Source organism: Salmo trutta, chromosome 12 (assembly GCF_901001165.1).
Source record: "Salmo trutta chromosome 12, fSalTru1.1, whole genome shotgun sequence".
Taxonomy (NCBI): domain Eukaryota; kingdom Metazoa; phylum Chordata; class Actinopteri; order Salmoniformes; family Salmonidae; genus Salmo; species Salmo trutta.
Genome location: NC_042968.1, coordinates 54,451,052 through 54,461,762, shown reverse-complemented (window position 1 = coordinate 54,461,762; position 10,711 = coordinate 54,451,052).

The window sequence follows — 10,711 nt, the reverse complement described above, 5'->3', positions numbered from 1 at the left end:
CCAAGGAGGGCCTTAAATATTGTTTCCCTCTACGTTCTGCCCTTGAGCAAGGCAGTTATCACCCAACAACAACTGCTCCCCGGGCGCCGATGACGTCGATTTAAGGCAGCCCCCCGCACCTCTCTGATTCAGAGGGGTTGAGTTAAATGTGGAAGACGCATTTCTGTTGAATGCATTCAGTTGTGCAACTGACTACCCTTACAAAAAAAGATTGCACTTTTGATACTGCAATAACCGTACAGTAACTGCAGTCGACTACACTGCGTGCACAATTATTAGGCAAGTGAGTATTCTGATCTTATCATTGTTTCTATTCACATTTTCGAACTCCAAACCATATAAACTTGAGTGCTTATTGGATTTAATCATTTTCAGGTGATATGTATTTGTGTAATGAGGGAGGGTGTGGCGAAAGTGAATAACACCTTATATCAAGGTGTGCATAATTATTAGGCAGCCTCATTACCTCAGGTAAAATGGGCCAAAAAAGAGATTTAACTGACACTGACACTGAAAAAACAAAAATGTAAAATGCCTTTCAGACGGATGCGACACTCTTTAAATAGCTAAACTATTGAGGTGTGACCACCGGACATTCAAACGTTTTGTTGCGAATAGTCAACTGGGGCGCAAAAAACGCATGGGGAAGAAAAGGCGCAAATGAACTGCAAAAGACTTGAGAAGAATTAAACGTCAAACTACCTGGAACCCATTATCCTCCAGTGCCACCGTATTCCAGAACTGCAACCTACCTGGAGTGTTCAGAAGTACAAGGTGTCAAGTGCTCAGAGACATGGCCAAGGTCAAGAAGACTGAAACAATACCACCACTGAATAAGATTCACAAGTTGAAGCGTCAAGATTGGGCAAAGATATTCCTGAAGACAGATTTTTCAAAGGTTTTATGGACAGATGAAATGAAAGTGACTCTTGATGGACCAAATGGATGGGCCAGTGGCTGGATCAGTAATGGACACAGGGCACCACTTTGAGTCAGGTGCCAGCAAGGTGAAGGAGGGGTACTGGTATGGGCTGCTATCATTGAGGATGAGGTAATTGGACCTTTTTGGGTTGAAGATGGACTGAAACTCAACTCCCAAACCTACTGCCAGTTTCTTTCGTCAAACAGTGGTACCGGAAGAAGTCCTCAGCGTTCTAGAAGGCCATGATCTTTATGCAGGACAATACTCCATCACATGCATTCAAGTACTCCACTGCTTGGCTAGCCAGCAAGGGCCTCAAAGATGCCTGAATAATGACCTGGCCCCCTTCCTCACATGACTTAAATCCTATTGAGAACTTGTGGGCCCTTCTCAAACGTGAGATTTACAGTGATGGAAGACAATACACCTTTTTGAACAGCATTTGGGAGGCTGTGGTTGCTGCTTCAGCGAAAATTGATCGTGAACAGATCAAGAAACTGACAGACTCCATGGATGGAAGGCTAATGGCAGTTATTGAAAATAAGGGTGGCTATATTGGTCACTGAATGTTTTTGAAAGGCCAAAAATGTTATATAATTGTCATTTTGTGTTACTTATCTGTTACACTTACTCTAAAAATTGAGAATAAACAAGTGAGTTGAGGGAAATTATTTTGTAATTTGGTTGCCTAATAATTCTGCACACTTATATTTCCCTGAGAAAGACAAAACTCACTTTTCCTTTGTTAAACATTCAGGTTTGAGGTTCAATAACATTTTGGATTGACTGAGAGCATTGTGTTTGTTCAACAATAAAATGTATCCCGAGGAATACAATTAGCCTAATAATTGTGCACGCAGTGTATGGTATTTTGGAGGCAGTAATTGCAGAATAACTGCCTTTATACGGCACTGTATCTGCAGTTACACTGCAAAAGTACTGCAGTAAAAAAAATGGTGTTATTATGGAGGAAGGATTTGTAGCGTACCTCAGTTATACTGCACTCTGACTGCAATCTTTTTTCGTAAGGGTAGATCTCCTTTCCTTTCCTTTTACTACGCCCACAAGCCGTTAGAAACAACTGGACAAGACCAGGCACTAAATTAGACTGGGGGGAAGAAAACCATACAACATTATTGCCTGATGATCTTCTGAACTCCCAATACCTTTCTAATACATTTCAGTCACATAAAACCAAACTGTCTTCAAAATGAAATACTGTCAAAAATACAGCCAGACGTGTTTCGAGGAGGCATGGCTCTCAACCATCGCCTCTCCTGAGTCCATACGGGAGTTGCAGCGATGGGACGAGACTGTACCTATCAATTGGATATCACGAAATTGGGGAGAAAAGGGGGTAAAATAAAAAATACTGTCAGACTGATTTGTAATAGACCTACGTAGATCAAATTAATAAAGTAAACATTGCCTGTTGATTACATAACTTTTTTTTTTTACATGGTGTGGTCATAAAAAAATGGGTTTGCAGGCCAAAAACGTTTTGGAATACTGTTTTTGCATCAAATGGTTGTTTTATGCAACAGAATCGTTTTTTTAGAACACACTAATCTGTGTGTGTGAACTGAAAGTGGGCCTCTGAGAGATTTAACACTGACAGTAGATTTACGATGGATTGGTGATTAAACAACATTCCGTTCCATGATTAGTGTCTGTGTGTCTGTTGGTAAACAGGGAGAACCAATTTCCAGTTTCTTTAAAGAAAGGATTTAGAATTCTAGGTTGCATTAGTATTTTTGTACAAGCAAGCAGTTAATGAACTAGAGACAGATATTTGGCACCATGTAAATCTTGATGTTGCATGAGAGCAAAATGTGCCTTTGTATAAATTCTCTCATCTGTGATTTGTCATGAACATCCAGGAGGATGGACTTTGCTATAAAATGCGGTGGTTTAGTCCTGCTGGTTGGGCTCTCAATGAATCACCTACGGGGGGCTCGTTGACAAGCTCCATTACTGCAGTAATTAATAATACAGTTGACTTGTTTTGAAGAAATTCCAAGGTCTCTTCTTTTGATTACAATAATTCCACGACCAACTTCTGGGTTAGGGTGATCACATCTAAAAAGCCCAAATACGGGACAAGAGAACGATTTTACGGGTCATTTGCAGGGCAGTGCACGTAATTAAAAAAGATCTGGGCATGTTAATGGATCACGTTCTAAAGGCGACGTAGTTCTGCTGTATGAAGCCTTGGTAAAACACCTTCAATTGTGGAATAGCGTAATATAAGGTGCAATCCTCTAGTGATCCAGCAGATGGTAGTGAGCACCTCAGTTACCATGGGAGGTGAGTGTGTGATACGGCAGAAGATGACGTAATGGCTCCCTGCGTGGAGGCCAGCCACGTCCAGTGACATAATAAACAACCAGAAAGAATAAAACCAGTGCTTGACTTGGGATGAAAGAGGTGCAGGAGCTGTCTTTTTTGAAGTTGGTCCGTGTTCACAGAAATTCCCAAATGACATTATGCTATAGAGACCTCTGGTTATTCACTGTGAAGGGTTCATACACATTTTGACAGATGGGATTTCATGACTTTTAACCAAATGTCCATTACCAATAATGGGTGGCGTTTCTATGTAGCCTACATGAAAAAGTCAGCATACAGTAAATGTAGTATTGACACTAGAAGGCTGCTGGTCTCTGATTCCATGTAGGCCTACTATCTCCTGCCATTGCTTAAACTTAAATACAAGTAAAACTAAATGCATGCTCTTCAACCGATCGCTGCCTGCAGCTGCCCGCCCGTCCAGCATCACTACTCTGGACGGTTCTGACTTAGAATATGTGGACAACTACAAACACCAAGGTGTCTGGTTAGACTGTAACCCCTCCTTCCAGACTCACATTAAGCATCTCCAATCCAAAATTAAATCTAGAATTGGCTTCCTATTTCGCAACAAAGCATCCTGCACTCATGCTGCCAAACATACCCTCGTAAAACTGACCATCTTACCGATCCTCGACTTTGGCGATGTCATTTACAAAATAGCCTCCAACACCCTACTCAACAAATTGGATGCAGTCTATCACAGTGCCATCTGTTTTGTCACCAAAGCCCCATATACTACCCACCACTGCGACCTGTACGCTCTCGTTGGCTGGCCTTCGCTTCATACTCGTCGCCAAACCCACTGGCTCCAGGTCATCTACAAGACCCTGCTAGGTAAAGCCCTGCCTTATCTCAGCTCACTGGTCACCATAGCAGCACCCACCCGTAGCACGCGCTCCAGCAGGTATATCTCACTGGTCACCCCCAAAGCCAATTCCTCCTTTGGCCGCCTTTCCTTCCAGTTCTCTGCTGCCAATGACTGAAACGAACGACAAAAATCTCTGAAGCTGGAGACTCGTATCTCCCTCACTAGCTTTAAGCACCAGCTGTCAGAGCAGCTCACAGATTACTGCACCTGTCCATAGCCCATCTATAAATAGCCCAAACAACTACCGCTTCCCCTACTGTATTTATTTCTTTATTTTTGCGTGCATTCATGAATGACGCTAGACTAGTCAAACTCACTTTGCTTTGTATTGAGCGGGACAGAGACGTTGACAAAGTGGTTGGCAGGTTTGCCAACATGAAGGAGAAGAGGATAACGTTTTAAAACGGGACCTTGATTTATACATACAGTTGAAGTCAGAAGTTTACATACATTTAGGTTGGAATCATTAAAACTCGTTTTTCAATCACTCCACAAATTTCTTGTTAACAAACTATAGTTTTGGCAAGTCGGTTAGGACATCTACTTTGTGCATGACACAAGTAATCTTTCCAACAATTGTTTACAGACAGATTATTTCACTTATAATTCATGGTATCACAATTCCAGTGGGTCAGAAGTTTACATACACTAAGTTGACAGTGCCTTTAAACAGCTTGGAAAATTCCATAAAATGATGTCTTGGCTTTAGAAGCTTCTGATAGGCTAATTGACATAATTTGAGTCAATTGGAGGTGTACCTGTGGATGTATTTCAAGGCCTACCTTCAAACTCAGTGCCTCTTTGCTTGACATCATGGGAAAATCCAAATAAATCAGCCCCCAAAAAATTGTAGATTAGTCTGGTTCATCCTTGGGAGCAATTTTCAAATGCCTGAAGGTACCACGTTCATCTTGCTTACTATTGTACAAACAATAGGAGTTTCAGATGGTCCGAAATCTGAATTTTGTACATATACTAATTTTGTATTATCTAGACTTTTAAATGTTCTTGTATCATGTTATTTTTTTAAAGAATAAATCATAATTTGAAAAGGCATTCGTGTCTTTACAATGAAGCTCATCCTCGACTCCACCCAACAATTCCAGGAACGCTGCACAATCAGGGATATTCCGTTTTTGTTCACTAGATGGCGATGTGAGATAAAAAAAAAAACACAGTCATGGATTGGATTTCTACTGTATGAGATGAAGCGCTATTATTACGTAACTCTAAGTCACCGCAAAGTCAGAGGATTTAAAAAAAAATCACAGATCAGAAGATAATTAAATCACATCTAGGCCTCCCTCAATATTAAACGGTGACATATTTAAAAGTTATGCACAGAAATTGAATGATCTAAAGTATTTAATAAGAGATTTGATTATTTCAATCACTACACTAGTCTGTCTATCAGCCTACATTTTGACATGATCTAGTCTATTCTAGGCTATATTAAAGACTGTTTGTTTAAAATACATATGGAGCGGGGACTGAAACACGTTTTGTTGTTGTCCACCCTCTGTTGGATCCCTCAGCTCAAATGCCATGTACAAAACACCTGGGAATTCCGAACTCAGAAATATCCGAATTCAGCGCATTCAAGACAATTTGCAACTCAGGGAAAAAATATCTCAGACTGGAAAAAATGGTTTTGAACAGTCATCCAACACGGAATTCCAAGTCGCGAACTCCGGCATCTTTCTAGAACTCGACTTTTACAACTGAAGATCACTGACGTCATGATTTGACCTAGTGTTTTTCCGAGTTCCCAGTTTTCTTGAAAGCACCAAAAGTAACATCCAGTGACCTCGAGGCTTTGAGATATAATGCCACGTTCACATAACTGCAAACTCAGAAAAACACGAGGTCAAATCATGACCTCAGAGATCTTTAGGTCGGAAAGTCGGAGCTCTGGAAAGAGGCCCAAGTTCCCGAGTTGGAATTTCGAGTTGGATGACCGTTCCAAACTATTTTTCCCCAGTTCTCAGTTGTTTTGAACACAATGTAATCGGAGATTTTCAAATTCCGAGTTCCCAGTTGTTTTGAATACGGCATAAACCCTTATTGCGCGGTCGGACACTTGCCACTCTCCAAAAGGAGCAGTCTCCCATAAGAATGAGTGGAATTCTACAGTATTTCAATAAAAAAACTTCAAGGACTAAATTACATATATTTAAGAATTTGTTTGTTGTAGTGGGGACAGTAAGAGCAAAAAATAATAATTAAACTTTAAAGACATATAAATCAAATCAAACTTTATTTGCCACATGCACCGAATACAACAAGTGTAAACTTTACTGTGAAATGCTTACTTACAAGCCCTTAACCAACAGTGCAGTTCAAGAAGAAGAAAATATTTACAAAGCAGGCTAAAATAAAAAGTAATAAAAGTAACACAATAAGAATAACAATAACGAGGCTATATACAGGGGGCACCCGTACCGAGTCATAATATATATTATATATATATATGTGTGTGTGTGTGTGTGTGTGTGTGTGTGTGTGTGTGTGTATAAATATATTATGTTTAGCTCACATAATATCATTTAAAAGTATGCATTAAAGTGTCTGTAATAGAATAAACGTGGCAAAAACAAATGTAGACATTAATAAATGCCTTTCTATAGTTTCCTAAATGGTTTTTACAATGGTGGGGAGTACCAAGATGGAGGCGCCGGTGGCTTCAAAACAGCGCCCCCTGTCAGTCATTTAGTGTATATATAAATCATTGGTTACATCACTGACAGCGACCACAGCTGTCTCAGTGACACGAATGACCATCGACTATCCATCTGCACCCCCACTTGGCACAGACATCACAGCATTATCCAGATCTGCCTTCGGTTTGGCTGAGTTCAATCTGAAAACAACTTTTAGCTACTGTATTGTTGAAACATATTGAACTGAGACCAAAACTGTGTTTCCCACATTGACATTGATGACCTTTTACAAATTCAACCAAATAGTCACGTTGAGGCATTTAAGTTAACTAATTAAGTAAGCCTAACTGAAATAACAATTAACAAACAATAAGTTGATTCAGCCCTTTTTTTATCAAGAGCCTCTGGTTTCTCAAGGGGCTTCCTTCCCTCTGCATCCCACCAAAGGAGGCTGGTGGGAGGACGTCTAGGAGGACAGGCTCATTGTAATGGCTGGAATAGAATGAACAGAACAATGTCAAACACATCCATCATATGGATGGTTGAAATGGCTTTGGGTGGCCCATCCTTCTGACCAACAGTTTCACCCACCTGCTTCCAGAGATTCCTGCTCCTTTATCCTTTACCCTGTCTCCTGAGGGTCCAGCTCAGGGGCACTACCACAGGCCCGCACCCATGGGCTTCCTCTCACATCACACCTCACAGCCCCTGGCTCGGGCTTCTATTGATGATGGGGGTCCTTCATCACCCATCTCCCGTCAGTTCTCAAGGAGGCACAGCAAATCCGGACGTCCACGGCCACTCACCTTCCACCAGCCGTCATTGTTGGTAGCTCCATGGTGAGTCACATCTCGGTTGCTGGAGCAAAAACCCTGTGCTAGGTGAAGGATATCACAGCATATTTTCCATCCGTCCTACATCAACAGTCATGGGCTGCTGCTGTCGTAGTGCATGTGGGATCAAATGATATCAAAAGGGTAAATCAGAGCTAATGAAACAGGATTTTATTGAGCTGATCAACACCCTGAAAGGCTCTGAAAAGCAGCTGATTATCTCTGGCTCCAAGGTTCAGCAGGCTCTTAGCACTTCACATCCGGCTTAAAGACTACTGCCACTCTGTTGGCATAACTTTTATTGACAATTTCAAACACTTTTTGGAAAGAAAAAACGCTCTACAGAGATGATGGACTCCACCGAAACCATCTAGGAGCCTGGAGCCTCTCTTCACATTTCAAGGCCGCTTTAAGATATTGACTCAGAGACAGAACTAGCCCCGCTCAGGTGTTACCCACGAAACCAAGATTCTTCAGTGTGAAAATGTTGCCAAAGTCCCGCTCAGGTAATCACATCCATAAATCAGCATTGTCATCATACTGCAGGCCCGCAACAGGTAAACCTCATTGACTCTTGTTTTAACCCACGTCCTCGCTTGAGGCATAGGCCTGGTGGTTCAGTTCTAGACAATCCTATACCAATTCAAACCAATCCTATGGTATTTTCTAATAAGGGCTTACCTACTGATCATAGCATGCTTGTATTAGAGACTCCACCTGACCTGAGAACTGCTGCTGCGGTTTTAGATTTGTTCATGTAAATTCCCGAAGTTTGATTTCAATTACGGATTTGATTCAAATTCGGACTCCTCAGTCCAACGTGGTCATTCTGGTCATTTCTGAAACTTGGATGAATAATTCTGTGCTGGCCTGTGATGTGTCTCTGTCTGGTTATAATGTTTACAGATCACACAGAATTGGCAGAGGTGGGGGTATTGCCATATTAACAATTGAAATGTTTGCTACCTCTGTCCCTATGCAGTTTGATTGTCTCATTCTTAATGTGGGCCTTGGTCATAATAACCGGCTGACACTAGTAGGAGGAGTGTAATCGTACTCCCTCGGCTCCCTCGTTTGCTCTTAACAATTTATCTGAATTTCTATGGTAAATCTGAACTATTCATTATGGGTAATTGGAATATTGATTGGAGGATGTCAGTGTCAAATACACTGAAAGATATTTGCTCTGAGCTAAACCTGTCTCAGCTGATAACTGGATACTACATGGACATCTACTTTGATTGATCTTCAATAAATAGGTTACTAGTTGGGTTTTCCCACTGGATTTTAGTGACCATTGCCCAATTGTCTGTGTCAGAGATGTGAAAATGCATTAACCTAAGCCTCGTGTCATCACTAAGAGGAACGTTGAAAACTTTAGTGAACAAGCTTTTTTACATTATCTTTATTTTATTGACCTTGATTGCATCTCAGCTATCCCTGAACCTGATTTAGCTTTAAGCTTTTTTGCAAATGTCTTCAATACTATTTGAGATAATCATGCCCCCTCCAAATGCCCCCTTTCATGGTTAGAGCATTGGGCCAGTAACCGAAAGGTTGCTAGATCGAATCCCCGAGCTGACAAGGTAAAAATATGTCGTTCTGCACCCTGAACAAGGCAGTTAACCCACTGTTCCTAGGCCGTCATTGTAAATAAGAATTTGTTCTTAACTGACTTGAATCCAGTGAGTCTCTGCATACAAATACATTGGTTTTTGGATTGACAATGATTTATCGTTTAAAAAACATACACATTAGTTAAGAAACTAAGATTGAAAGTGGGCTTTTTTCACAGGAACAGGTCTTGTCTCTCGTCTCTAGTCAGCAAGAAGCAGATTTTGCAGTCAACCTTTCTACCTGTTCTTTATTATGGTGATACTATTACGCATCATTACACTCTTTTTGTTTACAAAGCCCTGCTCCACAAGCTTATAACTTACCTAACTTCACTATAAAGATTTAAAATGACAAGTTATCAAATCCGTTCACAGGTAGCCTTTAGTTTTTCTGCTCCATATATTTGGAATAATTTCCAAAAAACAGTACACAGTACAGCCTTAGTGTCCCTGGTGGAGTTTAGAGAGTGGACAGAGGAATTTTATAATGAAGAATGTGTTTGCTTTAGTTGATCGGGTTTTGTGTATATTTATGTTTTGTCTGTGCAATTTGTGTCGTGCTCTATTTGACTTGTTTTATATTGTATTTCATTTCTTTGTTCTATGAAATTCTAAAAGCAGGGCTTCCTTTAAAAAGAGACACTGGTGACTCCTTGCTAAAATAAAATACAAATAAAAAAGGGAAACCACGTTTGACTCCGTTTCATTAATTCCATTCAAGGCATTACAATAAGCCGTCCTCCTATAGCTCCTCTCATCAGCCTCCTCTGCATCATACATTAGGAGCGGGTACAGAGCCAGAGAGATGCTGGTGAGACATACAGATGCAGTGTGCGGCACTTTATATAACAGCTTTGTCTCTGACTGAATACAAACCGCTGGGCACCACAGTATTCACTTTGCTGCATTGCCTTGGGCCTTTATGGCAAAATGTGAGGATGCCAGTTAATTGTGGATAATATACCTCGGGCTGAAATAAAGATGCAAGAGATGAATAATTTATTATGTTCATTGATAGGCTTTATAATGCACAATTGTATGTGGCTATAAAGTCTACGGGCTATAAACACAATCATAATGGTGAGCCTAATAAATGACAAATAAACTACCGAATGCAATTAGCAAACACTCAAATTGCTCAACCTAAAGTGTGTGTAAGACACAGTAGGTTAGTTACATATTAACAGAATGATTCATTACATTTCTATGGTTAGTTCTACACGGCATTATGCTTGCCTTCGTCTCCCATGCACGCGCACGACCATGCGACATGAGGAAAAACTGCAGCGCGGTCCCTCGTGAACGTGCAGCTCTGAATATTGCCCGACAGTAGCCCAATATCAAACCCAAAAGTAGCCTATAAAACAAATCGTGCATAGTAAAGTGTTCAGGGTGGCGTGTGTTTGTGTGTGGGGCTGTTACTTGCCGTGTCCGATAGGCGGTGCTTTAGGGTTATTATG